This window comes from Trichomycterus rosablanca, chromosome 15, assembly GCF_030014385.1.
Source record: "Trichomycterus rosablanca isolate fTriRos1 chromosome 15, fTriRos1.hap1, whole genome shotgun sequence".
NCBI lineage: Eukaryota > Metazoa > Chordata > Actinopteri > Siluriformes > Trichomycteridae > Trichomycterus > Trichomycterus rosablanca.
In genome coordinates this window covers 18162587-18179254 of record NC_086002.1, presented here as the reverse complement: position 1 = coordinate 18179254, position 16668 = coordinate 18162587, and the positions used below count along the sequence as shown (strand labels likewise).

Genomic DNA, 16668 nt, shown 5'->3' with positions numbered 1-16668 from the left:
TTATAAATGTATTTGATGATTTATAATGTTATAAATGTATTTGATGATTTATGTTATAAATGTATTTGATTATTTATAATGTTATAAATGTATTTGATGATTTATAATGTTATAAATATATTTGATTATTTATATTGTTATAAATGTATTTGATTATTTATAATGTTATAAATGTATTAGATTATTTATAATGTTATAAATGTATTAGATTATTTATAATGTTATAAATGTATTTGATTATATATATTGTTATAAATGTATTAGATTATTTATAATGTTATAAATGTATTTGATTATTTATAATGTTATAAATGTATTTGATTATTTATAATGTTATAAATGTATTTGATTATATATATTGTTATAAATGTATTAGATTATTTATAATGTTATAAATGTATTTGATTATTTATAATGTTATAAATGTATCTGATGATTTATAATGTTATAAATGTATTTGATTATTTATAATGTTATAAATGTATTTGATTATTTATAATGTTATAAATGTATTTGATGATTTATAATGTTATAAATGTATTTGATTATTTATAATGTTATAAATGTATTAGATTATTTATAATGTTATAAATGTATTTGATTATTTATAATGTTATAAATGTATTTGATTATTTATAATGTTATAAATGTATTTGATTATTTATATTGTTATAAATGTATTTGATTATTTATAATGTTATAAATGTATTAGATGATTTATAATGTTATAAATGTATTAGATGATTTATAATGTTATAAATGTATTTGATTATTTATAATGTTATAAATGTATTAGATTATTTATAATGTTATAAATGTATTTATTATTTATAATGTTATAAATGTATTTGATGATTTATAATGTTATAAATGTATTAGATGATTTATAATGTTATAAATGTATTTGATTATTTATAATGTTATAAATGTATTTGATTATTTATAATGTTATAAATGTATTTGATTATTTATAATGTTATAAATGTATTTGATTATCTATAATGTTATAAATGTATTTGATTATTTATAATGTTATAAATGTTTTTGATTATTTATAATGTTATAAATGTATTAGATGATTTATAATGTTATAAATGTATTTGATTATTTATAATGTTATAAATGTATTAGATTATTTATAATGTTATAAATGTATTAGATTATTTATAATGTTATAAATGTATTTGATTATTTATAATGTTATAAATGTATTTGATTATTTATAATGTTATAAATGTATTTGATGATTTATAATGTTATAAATGTATTTGATGATTTATAATGTTATAAATGTATTTGATTATTTATAATGTTATAAATGTATTTGATGATTTATAATGTTATAAATGTATTTGATGATTTATAATGTTATAAATGTATTTGATTATTTATAATGTTATAAATGTATTTGATGATTTATAATGTTATAAATGTATTTGATGATTTATAATGTTATAAATGTATTTGATGATTTATAATGTTATAAATGTATCTGATGATTTATAATGTTATAAATGTATTTGATTATTTATAATGTTATAAATGTATTTGATTATTTATAATGTTATAAATGTATTTGATTATTTATAATGTTATAAATGTATTTGATTATTTATAATGTTATAAATGTATTTGATGATTTATAATGTTATAAATGTATCTGATGATTTATAATGTTATAAATGTATTTGATTATTTATAATGTTATAAATGTATTTGATGATTTATGTTATAAATGTATTTGATGATTTATAATGTTATAAATGTATTTGATTATTTATGTTATAAATGTATTTGATGATTTATAATGTTATAAATGTATTTGATTATTTATAATGTTATAAATGTATTTGATGATTTATAATGTTATAAATGTATTTGATTATTTATAATGTTATAAATGTATTTGATGATTTATAATGTTATAAATGTATTTGATTATTTATAATGTTATAAATGTATTTGATGATTTATAATGTTATAAATGTATTTGATGATTTATAATGTTATAAATGTATTTGATGATTTATGTTATAAATGTATTTGATGATTTATGTTATAAATGTATTTGATTATTTATAATGTTATAAATGTATTTGATGATTTATAATGTTATAAATATATTTGATTATTTATATTGTTATAAATGTATTTGATGATTTATGTTATAAATGTATTTGATTATTTATAATGTTATAAATGTATTTGATGATTTGTAATGTTATAAATGTATTTGATTATTTATAATGTTTAAATGTATCTGATTATTTATAATGTTATAAATGTATCTGATTATTTATAATGTTATAAATGTATCTGATTATTTATAATGTTATAAATGTATCTGATTATTTATAATGTTATAAATGTATTTGATGATTTATAATGTTATAAATGTATCTGATGATTTATAATGTTATAAATGTATTTGATTATTTATAATGTTATAAATGTATTTGATGATTTATGTTATAAATGTATTTGATGATTTATAATGTTATAAATGTATTTGATTATTTATGTTATAAATGTATTTGATGATTTATAATGTTATAAATGTATTTGATTATTTATAATGTTATAAATGTATTTGATGATTTATAATGTTATAAATGTATTTGATTATTTATAATGTTATAAATGTATTTGATGATTTATAATGTTATAAATGTATTTGATTATTTATAATGTTATAAATGTATTTGATTATTTATAATGTTATAAATGTATTTGATGATTTATAATGTTATAAATGTATTTGATGATTTATAATGTTATAAATGTATTTGATGATTTATGTTATAAATGTATTTGATGATTTATGTTATAAATGTATTTGATTATTTATAATGTTATAAATGTATTTGATGATTTATAATGTTATAAATATATTTGATTATTTATATTGTTATAAATGTATTTGATGATTTATGTTATAAATGTATTTGATTATTTATAATGTTATAAATGTATTTGATGATTTGTAATGTTATAAATGTATTTGATTATTTATAATGTTTAAATGTATCTGATTATTTATAATGTTATAAATGTATCTGATTATTTATAATGTTATAAATGTATCTGATTATTTATAATGTTATAAATGTATCTGATTATTTATAATGTTATAAATGTATCTGATTATTTATAATGTTATTAATGTATTTAATTATTTATAATGTTATAAATGTATTTGATTATTTATAATGTTATAAATGTATTTGATTATTTATAATGTTATAAATGTATTTGATTATTTATAATGTTATAAATGTATTTGATTATTTATATAATGTTATAAATGTATTTGATTTTTTATAATGTTATAAATGTATTTGATGATTTATAATGTTATAAATGTATTTGATTATTTATATAATGTTATAAATGTATTTGATTATTTATATAATGTTATAAATGTATTTGATGATTTATAATGTTATAAATGTATTTGATTATTTATAATGTTATAAATGTATTTGATGATTTATAATGTTATAAATGTATTTGATTATTTATATAATGTTATAAATGTATTTGATTATTTATATAATGTTATAAATGTATTTGATGATTTATAATGTTATAAATGTATTTGATTATTTATAATGTTATAAATGTATTTGATTATTTATAATGTTATAAATGTTTTTGATGATTTATAATGTTATAAATGTATCTGATGATTTATAATGTTATAAATGTATTTGATTATTTATAATGTTATAAATGTATTTGATTATTTATAATGTTATAAATGTATTTGATTATTTATAATGTTATAAATGTATTTGAATTTTTTCTGCTTCAGAACTGAACAAGGATTTCTGCTGCCAAACTTCCTCTGGTACTGTCAGCATTAACACGTCTCTCAGTCACACACAGGAAGAAGGAAACGTCTGCTCACAGTGTGGGAGGAGCTTCAGGTACCAGTGTCGTCTCAAAATACACCAGCACATTCACACTGGAAAAAAACCATATCAGTGCTCACAATGTAAGAAGAGTTTTAATTCACAGAGTAAGCTCAAAATCCACCAGCGCATTCACACTGGAGAGAAACCGTATCAGTGCTCACAGTGTGGAAAGAGTTTTAAGACAAAGACTGAGCTCAAAGTACACCAGCGCATTCACAGTGGAGAGAAACCGTATCAGTGCTCACAGTGTGGGAAGAGCTTCAAGTGCCTGAGTGCTCTCAAGATACACCAGCGCAATCACACAGGAGAGAAACCGTATCAGTGCTCACAGTGTGGAAAGAGCTTCAGGACCCAGGGTGCTCTCACACCTCACCAGCGCATTCACACTGGAGAGAAACCATATCAGTGCTCACAGTGTGGAAAGAGTTTTAATCAACAGAGTGCTTTCAAAAGACACCAGCACATTCACACTGGAGAGAGACCGTATCAGTGCTCACAGTGTGGGAAGAGTTTTAATCAACAGAGTGCTTTCAAAAGACACCAGCACATTCACACTGGAGAGAAACCATATCAGTGCTTACAGTGTGGAAAGAGTTTTAATATAAAGAGTGAGCTTAAAATACACCAGCGCATTCACAGTGGAGAGAAACATTATCTGCATCCGGAATCAGATACTAACAGAGTCTGTACTAGATTTTAATCAACAGAGTTTGTGCTGTTAATACAGTTCATGTGGTAAATGTTTACTGTTTGTTTAAGAGTTGTTTGGTAACTGATGATGATTCATAGCAGCGGTTCGTGCACGAGAATGTAGTGGAGCCTCGTGAAGTTCATTTCATGCCTTTGGATGCATTGTGGGTATGTTTATTTGTTAATAGACGTTTTAATTGATGTTTATTAAGAGTATTAGTTGATTTTGTATTACATGCTTGAATCAGGTTAGCTCATGATGCATTAAGTTAAATGAATTTGCACATGTTGGCTTATTAGTATTAAAATGCATAACTTGGAATAATATGCATATGGACTTTAAACTTAAATATCATTTGATATTCATGTCTTGATGTGCTGAAGTTTATAAACATGTTGTTTTTACTTCTTGTAGTTTTACCCTACTTCCAGTTTGCCATTAAACAGAGTTGAACTAAACACCTTCTACGGCCTGGTGATTGGTGGAGGAGTTATCTATCTGCCAGTTTATGCAGGGCGTATAAAGGTGGCAGAATCGAGTTAATTACACCAGCGCATTCACACTGGAGAGAAACCGTATCAGTGCTCTGTGAGAAAAGCTTTAATATACAAAGTGACCATAAAATACACCAGCGCATTTACACTGGAGAGAAGCCGTATCAGTGATCTCAGTGTGGATCTCAGAGTTTTCATCAACATTGTCATCTCAAATTACACCAGCGCATTCACACTGGAGATAAATTGTATCTGGACTCTGTAAACACTGTAATACACAGGAATCAAACTCAGATGATCAGATTGTAAAAGGTCTAAGAAAGAAAGAACAGAGTTAGAGAAGCATGTTGGAGAACTAAACATGACATTAGAGGAACTGCTTGGAAGAACGTCTAGGACTGACTGTAGTCCTCTCTAAAGCTACCTGAGAGATACAGGGCTAATGGAGATTTATTAATGCTAAGCTGCTGTTCAACTCCAAACATGCCATTATTTTAATTTGCCAAACTTAATGACACTTCTGTAAATGGTTTAATGTTCACACTGCTGCTACTGGCTTGTTTTTCTTTTCTACAATGTAAGTTCATACCTTACATTACCAAATACCAAATAACATACCGTGTTATTTGAGGTCTGTGTTTTGTTCTTCATATGAATGCTGTGTACTTTGTTCAGTGGAAGTAGTTTTATAGATTTATAAAAACATTGTACTTACTTACTATTTCCATTCTTGCAGGAGTGTGGGTTTACCTTCCACTTCAATAGTGAGGCATGTCCAGCCCTGCTACACAAACTGTCATTTTTATCCCTGTTAAAAACTTTAGCGTAGTTAAAGCAAATAAAGACACATTTAAAATGTTCATCTTTTATTACAGGTTTAAAGTTGCATAAAACAAATGTTTGTACAAATAATATAAAACCAAAGTACAAAATAAACATTTCACTTATTTTAATTAATTTTTATTTCTAGCACCACTAGATGAAGACGATGTACAACATTTGGAACTTCACTTTGAAAGTCAGTTGAATGTGTTTTACTGTAGTAAGAATGAAAGTTTGAGCTGATCTTTGTGTCATTGTGTAGCTTTGATGAAGAAAAAGCCGCTGGGTCAGTGTGTAACAGGAGGTTTGGAGTGAAGGTGGGTGTGTGTGGATAAAAGCTTACAGCACCTGGTATTCCCAGGTGGTCTCCCATCCAAGAACTAACCAGGCCCGACCCTGCTTAGCTTCCGAGATGGGACGAGATCAGGGGTTCTCTCAGGGTGGTGTGGCCGTAAGCGAGAGAAGCTGTAAACAAGCTGCTTCTTATAGACGTCCGTCGTTCAGCCTTTCACTCCACTGTGTGTCGTCTTTTACTTTCTCTGTTCTACACGCAGCTTTTCAAATAAAAGATCCTGAAACAGAGACAAAACACACAGAGAACCACACACACCGCTCAGCTAATAATAATAATAATAAATATAATATTAATAAATATAGAAATGATAATATAATAATAATAAATATAATAATGATAATGATGATAATAATAATAAATATAATAATAATATAATTAACCTTGATGTTGTAGATCTTTGGGCCGGTTCAGTGTATTTAGAAGTTTAAGATTCAGGAGGAGTTGATCGAGCGGGCGAACAGTACCCAGTACGACATGGCAGTGGCGATGTTTAACCGGAGTGTGGAGCGGGCACTGAGTGTCTCTGCTGCGCTGGAGGCTGGCACCGTGTGGTGAGTGATCGTACCGTCGGGCTGAGGAACCGTCGTGTGTGAGTGAATACAGTCGGAGATGGAACACTATCAGGGTGATGATTGTGTTTAATCTGGTTTTAGGGTGAACTGTCATAACGCCCTCCATGCCCAGACTCCGTTCGGTGGTTATAAGATGTAGGGGAACGGACGAGAGCTGTGAGTGTCCCTCAATTCTGCTCTTATTATTAAACCTAAAGAATTCAAGTGACTGAAAATGGAACCGATTTCAGAACTGAGAGGATTTTCTCCCAGATTGCCTGTTACCTTTTTAGTCATATCCAGTTCCTGAGTGTGTATCAACCCACTCGTTCCACTTACATTCTGGTTAAATAGAGCCTCAGACCACACACACTGTACCTGTGGGTTTGCATAAGGAGAGACACGCTGTGCTCACCAATATGTGTCTGTTGGACACCTGGCCAGGTTGGTAGCACTGCTGAGATTCGAACCCATGACCTCAAACACTATTTTATTTTATTTTTCATGCTCTGTGTAAGGAAACATTGGTGGAGTGGCCAGAACGAGCTCCTCGTCCTTCTGCTGGGCCTAAAAATCCATTTTATGTTCCTCAGATGGAGAACCAATCAGATTCTGTTTTTCTGATTAGCCTGAGGAACAATTTTAGTGACCGAGGCGACGCCCAAACGCCCGACGGTTCCTCCCTCTGATGTGAACTAGAAGATCTGGGTTTTATTGTTCCTGTTTTTAATGGGTGCTGATATTGTTTGATCGTGGTTCCATTTTCAGTCGTTATGAGAAGCTAATCTGTTGTGTGGTTTGTACCGCTGCGGCGGTGGTGAGATGCTAACCGTAGCGGCGCTCTGTGTGCAGGGGCGAGTACGCGCTGGCGGAATACTGTGAGGTCAAAGCCGTCACCATCAAGCTTAATGAGCAGCTGAATATCTGAGAGACGCCGCCCACCCAGGCCCAGACCCTCCCCTCACCCAATCAGAAAGTGCTTCGGATCTGAGCTACCGCCGGTCTAAAGCACGTCACTCACGGACCCCGGAGCTCGCTCACGTCTCTTTACTTCTCCTCGTCTTCCTCTTTTATACTGAGACTAGATTTTCTGTACAGAGAGAAAATGTTTGATGTTTTTGATCATGTGATCTGTTCTGGTGTCTCCAATCACCACCAGGTTCCAAACTCACCAGAACTTCAGCCGAGCTCGACTTTTACTTTAATTTAAGGATCAGAAAGTTCTTTTATTGTAAGCCTCTCAGAAATCTGCTGCATCATAAATATATGGACAGTCGATGATTCATCAGCAGCCTCTTCACCCACGTCACTCTAAAGCTGGCTGGACTGTGGACGGTGTCGCGTGTGGTGGCACAGAAACCCAAATCCTTCCTCTAAACACGTTATAATCAAAACAAAACATGAACCGCTGTAGCCTAGTGGTTAGGGTACTGGACTAGTAATCAGGAGGTTGCTGGTTCAAGCCCCACCACTACCAGGTTGCCTCTGTTGGGCCCTTGAGCGAGGCCCTTAACCCTCAATTGTTTACACTGTATACTGTCACAGTACTTTGGATAAAGCATGCTGATAACGTAAACTCACTGACCCCAGAACAGTTCTGTTTTTACTGTGTACACTACAGGGCCAAAAGTATTGGGACGCCTGATCATGAGCTCGTCTGAGAGCCGGAGCGGCTTTGAGGCGAATCTCCGAATGTACTAAAGGGACTCGACCAAAACCCACAACATATATAGAGAGACCAGAAGCAGTTCACAGACGCCCGTCATCCAATTGGACGGATTTTGAGAGGATCTGGCTTGACGAACGGGATAAACCGCCGAAATCCAGATGTGTGAAGCTTGTAGAGACGCATCCAAGTGACCTGCAGCTGTAATCGCTGTCAAAGTGGCGTCCACAGACTTCTGAATAAAATGTCCAATATTTTTGAGGTTTTACTTTTTAATTGTTAAACATTCGTTTGATTTTTATGTCGGGTGATTAAGTGCAAATTAAATGATTAATTTAATTCATTTAACATTAAAATAATGTGAGAACAAAGTCAGGAGGTCTAAGGAACCACCAGGTCTTAGGTACCACCAGGTCTTACGAACCACCAGGTCTGAGGAACCACCAGGCCTGAGGAACCACCAGGCCTGAGGAACCACCAGGTCTGAAGAACCACCAGGCCTGAGGAACCACTTCTGAACCTCCTCTATCACATCATGGCAAGAATATCAAACCATATTTAAGGATCTAAATGTCCAGCACCACCGTCTCCTTAATTCTTCTGATAGAGAAGAACTTTGGTACGACTCTGAACCTTCCCAAATCAGGGAGGTAAAGAAGAACCCAGCTGGATCTCTAAAGCAGTTCTGAAGGTCCTGAGATGGGAGAACATGTTGAACCTGTTGAACGGAGGGTTATTTTTGCAGCCTCCACAGATCAGATCTTTATACAGAGCGGTGAGGTGGTAGCACCGCTGAGAAAACTGCAGAAGAACCTCTGAAGATCTGAAGATGGCAGTTCAGCTGGGTTCCTCCATGTTCACCAGATGTTTCCACCTTTAATAAGCACCAGAACTAAATCCAGCTGTTTATTTTTAAATAACTTTATTTAGACGATGGAAAGTTTCTGGAGCTTGTCAGGTTGTCTGGTGGTTCTTCATTCGGCTCCTCCAGGTTCTCCAGATGATCAGGAGAAACGATGCATGCAGAGCTTATCCTCTTCAGCTTCATCATGGAGACTGGGGGCACAGGAGCATTGGCGGGCACAGACACGCCTACACACACACACACACACACACACAACACACGTGTTAGAGGAACACTCCAGCCTTCATCTGCTCATTATGATGAAGATTTAGATCTGTTAATAATCCACCTGGGTTCTCCACCGTGGTCTCCATCAGTCTTACACACTCTTGGTTCATGAAGGTGGGAGCAATCAGAACGTGCTCGACGTCAGATGAGGACCCGAAGACGTTCTCCAGAACATCAGCCTGAAGTGGATCTGCTGGAGAAATGAAACCTGATTTAACGCCATGATGTATTAGACACCACACAGCTCATAAACCCCCTCAAGATGTACCTTCAATACCTTCTGTAATCGAGATCTGCTCCTCTGGGTTCTCTTCCTCTTGGTTCTCCACTGCCACCCAGTTCACTTTCCTTGTCAGATCTGGTGTGGCTACCTCCTCCAGATTCCTGCTCTCCACCTCCAGGACCAGCTGTTCCTCTGAGTCCTCCTCATCCAGGTTTATCTCTTCCTCAGCCACCCAGTTCACTTTCCTTGTCATATCTGGTGTGGCTACCTCCTCCAGATTCCTGCTCCCCACCTCCAGGATCAGGTGCTTCTCCAGTTTATGCAGTTGGTCCATAAGAACATCCTGCTTCTGGTTTTTCAGAATCACATCATCTATCAGGTCCTGCACTTGGTCCAGCACACTTACCTGCTCCTCCATTTTATGAAGCTGGTCTATTAAAACCCCAAGCTCTTTCGGTTCCTTCACTCTGCTTTCCAGAACCACCTGCTCCTTCTGTTCCCTCTCTTGGTTCTTCAGAACCACCGGCTCCTCCAGTTCTTCTGCTTGTTTCCCCAGAACCAGATGCGCTATGCGTTCGTGCACCTGCCTCAGCTGAACAAGCAGCTCATCCATTTTTTGCATTGGGTCAATTTCCACCTGATCCTGCTTCTCTAAATCCTGCCCTTGGTCAATTTGATCCACCAGATCCTCCAGGACCTGGGCTTGGTCCATCAGAACCACCTGATCCTCCAGGACCTGGGCTTGGTCAGTTTGATCCACCTGCTCATCCAGGACCTGGGCTTGGTCAGTTTGATCCACCTGCTCATCCAGGACCTGGGCTTGGTCAATTTGATCCACCTGCTCATCCAGGACCTGGGCTCGGTCAATTTGATCCACCTGATCATCCAAGACCTGGGCTTGGTCAGTTTGATCCACCTGCTCATCCAGGACCTGGGCTCGGTTCAACAGAAACATTTGCTCTTCCAGGACCTGGGCTCGGTTTATCCGAATCGCCTGCCCCTCCAGTTCCTGGATGTAATTCTCCAGAACTGCCTGTATTTCCAGGTCCTGCCCTTGGTCCGGCAGAACCTGTGTGCTTGGTTCTGGGTTCTCTTCATTTCCCATCCTCTGATGTTTCTCCACATTGGTGTTCTCCTGTCGCTCTGTCCTGTTGTGTCTCCACCATCTCCACCATCTCCTCCTTCTCACCCTCCTCTCAGGTCTGGGTCTCAGTGGCTCGTCGTCGTCGTCGGCCGGGACGCTAAAACACCACAGCCTCCTGAACCAGGACATTTTAGATGTTGCCTCTTTGATGCTCAGACTCAAAATGAAGCAGCAGCAGCGGAGCTTATATAGGAGCCTGTAGAATGTTGTGACATCATCATGATGTCACAGTGTGAGCTGGAGCTGAGAGCAGAGCAGCACTCAGTCTCACTAACATTCACCTCAGGTGTGGCCACGCCCGCTAATCTGTACAGCCAAAAATATGTGACCCCTCTCTCTAGTGTAGAGCTGTGTAACCAAAAGTATGTGGATATGAGTGTATGTGTGTGTATGTAAGTGTGGGGTGGTGATGTGGCAGCAGTGGGTTGATGATGTGGCAGCAGTGGGGTGGTGATGTGGCAGCAGTGGGGTCAGTGGGGTGACAGTGGCGAACCGTTACTGTATAGTGGTTTCTAATCTGTGTTATGGCCACAGCAACTGTTAGGACGAATCTTTTAGTTCAAGAGGTCCTGAAGAAAGCAGTCGGGAAGTCCAGAAAGTACTCTTTAAAACACTTTATTAAGTGTAAAAATGATCTGTGAATATATGTCAGAGCTAAGCCAATCGGCGCTCCTTTCTCCTGCAGTCTAGAAACACAACCACCAAGAAAGAGAGCCGGCCTCTGAGCGCGCCCTTCTTTTAAACTAGTCTAGGCTCCTCCTCCGCCGCTGCTGTTGGAGCCAATGAAATGTGCTAAAAAACCCAGGGCTCTGCCTCCCCCCCTTCGGTAGGAGTCAGGGAGGGAGCCTGGCCGGCGCCATTTTGAACAAAGGGAGCAAGGCCGGCGCCATTTTGAACAAAGGGAGCACGTGGGTGATTGCCGGAACACTTCCCATATTAAATGTACGTTTTTATGTTCCGAAAAACCTAACCATCCCCCCTTAAAAGCATCTTAATGCTTTCACATTAACTTTTAACTATAGGTTAGGTGTTTCTAGATTCCAGGAGATAAGGATAGCCGTCAGCAACCCCCCAATTTAACCCCTTCTGACTTACATGGCCACTGGGCTGAATTTTTTACAATAAAAGGTATCTAAAAAATAAAAGGCTACCAGTTAAACTAAAGGAACCGTACCTATCGCAACAGCTCCTACCCTTAAACCAAACAAACAAACAAAAAATAGAAAATAAAATAAGAATAGGAAAACAAAATAAAGCAATTTAAAAATAGGAAATCAAAAACGAGAAAAATAAAATAAAAACAATGGGTGCGTGGCTTCTACAGGAAGTCCGTTCAGGTTGTCCTCCACCAGACGGAGCTGCAGATATTCAGAAGGGGCCCATAGCTCCTGTGTCTCTGCATGACTCCTAATGTCTTATGGATTCTCCCCTGTCGGTCTTACCTGTTTCCACAGCAGCACAAACATTTAAACGATGTAACACAGAGAATATCCTTCCTAAAAATAGCAGAGTACCAAACATATATACATTGTAAACAATCCTGAACTAACCCCTTGCGTTTTGTAGCTAAACTATGTGTGTTGCACTTAACTAGTGTTTTCAAAGATGGTCTATGTGTCTGCAAACTATATGTTTATGTTTTTCTCTCCTAGTCTAACTAAATTCTCCCCCCTCGTCTTGTTCCGTTCCGTTGATTCCGCTGGACTCTTCTTCCACATAGTCGGTTTTGTCGGGCTTTCTGCTGTGTTTAGTTCCCTGTAGGCAGGTCCAGTTAGTGGCACTTCTGTCCCTTGGAGTGGGTCTTCCAGCCCCCTCAGTGTCTGCCTCTGCCAGTCCTTCCAAGTCTCCTTCCTTCATCACGGTGTGTGATCAGTAGTGCTGGTCCTCTCTCCTCGTCTTGTCTGGTCGGTTTTACCTTTAATTAAGCAGAGTTAGTAGCACTTATACTGCTCGAAGTGGGTCTTCCGGCCCACCTTCAAGGGTATCCTCCTCCTCATCATCTACATGATATCTAGACAAATCAGCCAACATCATCTGGATAACTGGTGGATCCTGCCCCCCTCTGCTTCCTCTACTCACTATATCTATTACAAATCTTTCTATTAATACCCTGATGCACGGGATACCACAACAACAACATATCACTAAAATTACCAATCCTACACATACTGACATCACCAAACTCGCAATAACTCCCTCCCATGGTCCAAATATCCCTTCTAGCCACTTAACCCATTCATTGTTTATCCCTGAATTTTCCTTCCATTCTCGTGACAAAGCCCTCAATCCTTCCAAAGCTCGTGTCACACTACCATCGGGTGCAGTATTATTAGGGATGAAGGTGCAACACGATGACCCCACAATCTGGCAAACTCCACCTTTCTCTGCTAACAACATGTCTAATGCCATTCTATTCTGTAAGGTCATAAGTGAAGTCTGGTCTAGCTGGTCTCTCAGTCCCTCAATGGCCTGAACACTGAAATTAACAAATCTCTGCTGATTGTAATAGAGATAGTTTATCCAGTCTACATTCTTATTGATAGTTACCCACCAAAAGAGTGCACTTTCAAACCCTGCAGCAATCTGGTTCCTAGCCTTAAATTCATCTGGGACCCCCCTTGGGACCCCTATACCATCAATCCACACGGTCTTGTCGAAGGATCCGCCAGGTTTGACCTCTCGGGTGTCTCTTCGATGGCTGTGGTGATTGGTCAGGACGTCCACGGCATCCTCCACTCCGTGCTGCTTGTAAATTCTGAAAGGCATAATCAGAAAGACCAACGCACACTCCCCAGACCAATTCCCATGCAATCTTCGCCGGATTCTCATATCTCCACACAACCATACTAAATCCGCCCTACTGAATTTTTGTGCATTCAGCTGGCTGCCTGTATAATTCCCATCACTATCCAGGATAATGGTTTTCCTTACACCAACCTTCTGAAAAATGTTCCCTGTTTATCGGTCCTGGTTTGTTGCTCCTGAAACAGGTGTAATTGCCTTTATAGGCTTTGATGTTGGTTGGGGTTGGTTCCTGAGTTAATGGGTGGGACCTGGATAAGTTCTCACACCCTACTGGCTCCATCTCATTGAACAATGAGAGTAGGCATGTCCAATTTCCTGAAATTACTGGATGTGTGGCCAAATTAGGTTTTGCAGCTGCGCATACGACTTTCGCTAAGGGCTTTTCCACGCTCAATTTCTTTACTGCAGGGGCACCTTCCAATTCCCTTTTACATTTGTCAACTTTATGTTTTAGATAAATTTAGAAAATTTTTAATACGTTGTTCAGAACCAGGTGGGGCTTTAGTTTCCAGTGGATAGAGACCAACCTCTGTCCAACTCAGTTCCTCAACTTTTGCGCCTGTTTTTGCCTTCTCTTTGACAGAGGAGGTTTCCACCAGTCGCTTAACAACTACTTGTTTCAATTCTCTATGTGTTAAATTAGACATTTTAGACCGCTTTAAACAACCTTTCGAGCAAAATCTGTAACACGTATTAAGAAAAAGATAAACTGATAGGTTTTAACGAGACACACCCTAGAACAGAAGATTCCTGCCTAGTCGAAGAATACGAGTATTCTTTTAACATTCACTGGCACAACTCACTCGGTTGTCCAAACACAACTCAGACAAAAGAACGTAAACCTCAGTACAACAACAGTGTCTACTGGAAACAAACAATTACTTCACAGCGACCGACAATGGCCCTATGGAAACAAACATATACTTCAGGGCAATCGACAGTGATCCCCTGGAAACAAACAGTCACTTCACAGCGACCGACAATGGTCCTATGGAAACAAACATATACTTCAGGGCAATCGACAGTGATCCCCTGGAAACAAACAGTCACTTCACAGCGACCGACAATGGTCCTATGGAAACAAACATATACTTCAGGGCAATCGACAGTGATCCCCTGGAAACAAACAATTACTTCACAGCGACCGACAATGGTCCTATGGAAACAAACATATACTTCAGGGCAATCGACAGTGATCCCCTGGAAACAAACAATTACTTCACAGCGACCGACAATGGTCCTATGGAAACAAACATATACTTCAGGGCAATCGACAGTGATCCCCTGGAAACAAACAATTACTTCACAGCGACCGACAATGGTCCTATGGAAACAAACATATACTTCATTATTTGTCTCTCATACTGCATTAACCCTTCCTGCTATATAAAATTCCACTTCAAACAGTTCAAACTGATCAGAGCAGAAGGTGCATACACATTACATCTAACATTTTCTACACTTATTCTACTTCATCATCGCCGCATGCTAGAGAGCCTTCAAATTTTCTAAATCACATTTTTCCCAATACAAAATCACCAATCCACTATTTATTATTTACTCTGCCATACTTAAAATAACAACAGCTCTGCTATATCAACTTCCATCAGTCCTACAAACCCCTGACTTATATTATTTATTCATTCAGATTTTTACCCCAACTTTTGGTCACTGGTACTAACACACCTCCTGCTTCTAACAATACAGACTCCATTTCCCACAATCCAACAGACTCTCACATGACCATCTCCTGCTCCTAGTCAGCCAATCCCTCATGCTCATCATCACCAGCGCTTTGATCCACTTTGGCTTTTTTGAATCACATTAAACTCTACTTAAATAGTTCCACTTAGTTAACTGTCTACTAGACTATTCGATACTTCTCACCTACCAAGTTATTTTCTTCACTGTTCCCTCAATCTTTAAGCTGCACTCATCTATGATCATGCATAGTATTGCCACAAGGTTTACTGCACCACATTGAACCAATCTAACTTCTTCAATAAACTACATAATATAAAATGAGTGAGTTGACCTGATCAATTAGCTAGAAAAGATTCATCGGATACAACACAAGCATCAAATATTAACAATTGCCAATTAACAATTTCCAAAAAATATTACCAATTAAATTGAATCTTACGTGTAAGCAATTATATTTAATCTCCTGAGACCCGAGCTTTGATTTTTTCAATGCATTTTCCCTATTCCTTTTGTTTTTAACCTTATTAGTTGGGTGACACGGTGGCTCAGTGGGTAGTACCGTCGCACACTGTCACAGCAAGAAGGTCCCCCTCCGCGGAGCCGGCATGTTGTCGTGTGGGTTTCCCCCGGGTGCTCCGGTTTCCTCCCACAGCTCCTCCAGTAGCTGGGTAATAGACACAATGTTGTCTCAGTTCAAAAGATTATTAGAGACAGGATGTCCTTCACTAGGAGCCCTTGTTGCATTTGGCAGGTTTTTATTATCTAGATTTGCATAGATTGTTTTATTGTGTCCCCCCTGTTTGACACATGGTTCTACTCATGGGTCAATTTGGTATGGTATAGTATTTTAGTAAGACATGGTTTGCCCACTGGACATCTCCAAACATCAGGAGACACACAATCAGAACCTTCTAAATGTGTTTATCCTGTTGGAAAGCACAGAATTTTAAAGTTAGTTCAATCAAAGTCTGGTGTTAGCTGGACCTGTAAACAAATAATGTCGTTAGTAAGCAGTGGAAGGTGTGCAACAGCTTTGTCGGCAGTGTCACCTCTGGCATTGTCCTGTAAAATTGGAACAAAACTTTAGAATATGCACAATTTACAAAATGGCTCTCTGTTTGGGCGGCAGAATTGCACCCACAAGTTGTGCAACAAGGTATGGTG

At 36.7% G+C, this 16668-nt stretch overlaps 1 pseudogene; it reads right to left on the bottom strand.

Annotated features, from left to right (window-relative positions):
• Positions 1-6260: 6260 nt before the first annotated feature.
• Positions 6261-6381, bottom strand: LOC134329763 (5S ribosomal RNA; annotated as a pseudogene).
• Positions 6382-16668: the final 10287 nt, after the last annotated feature.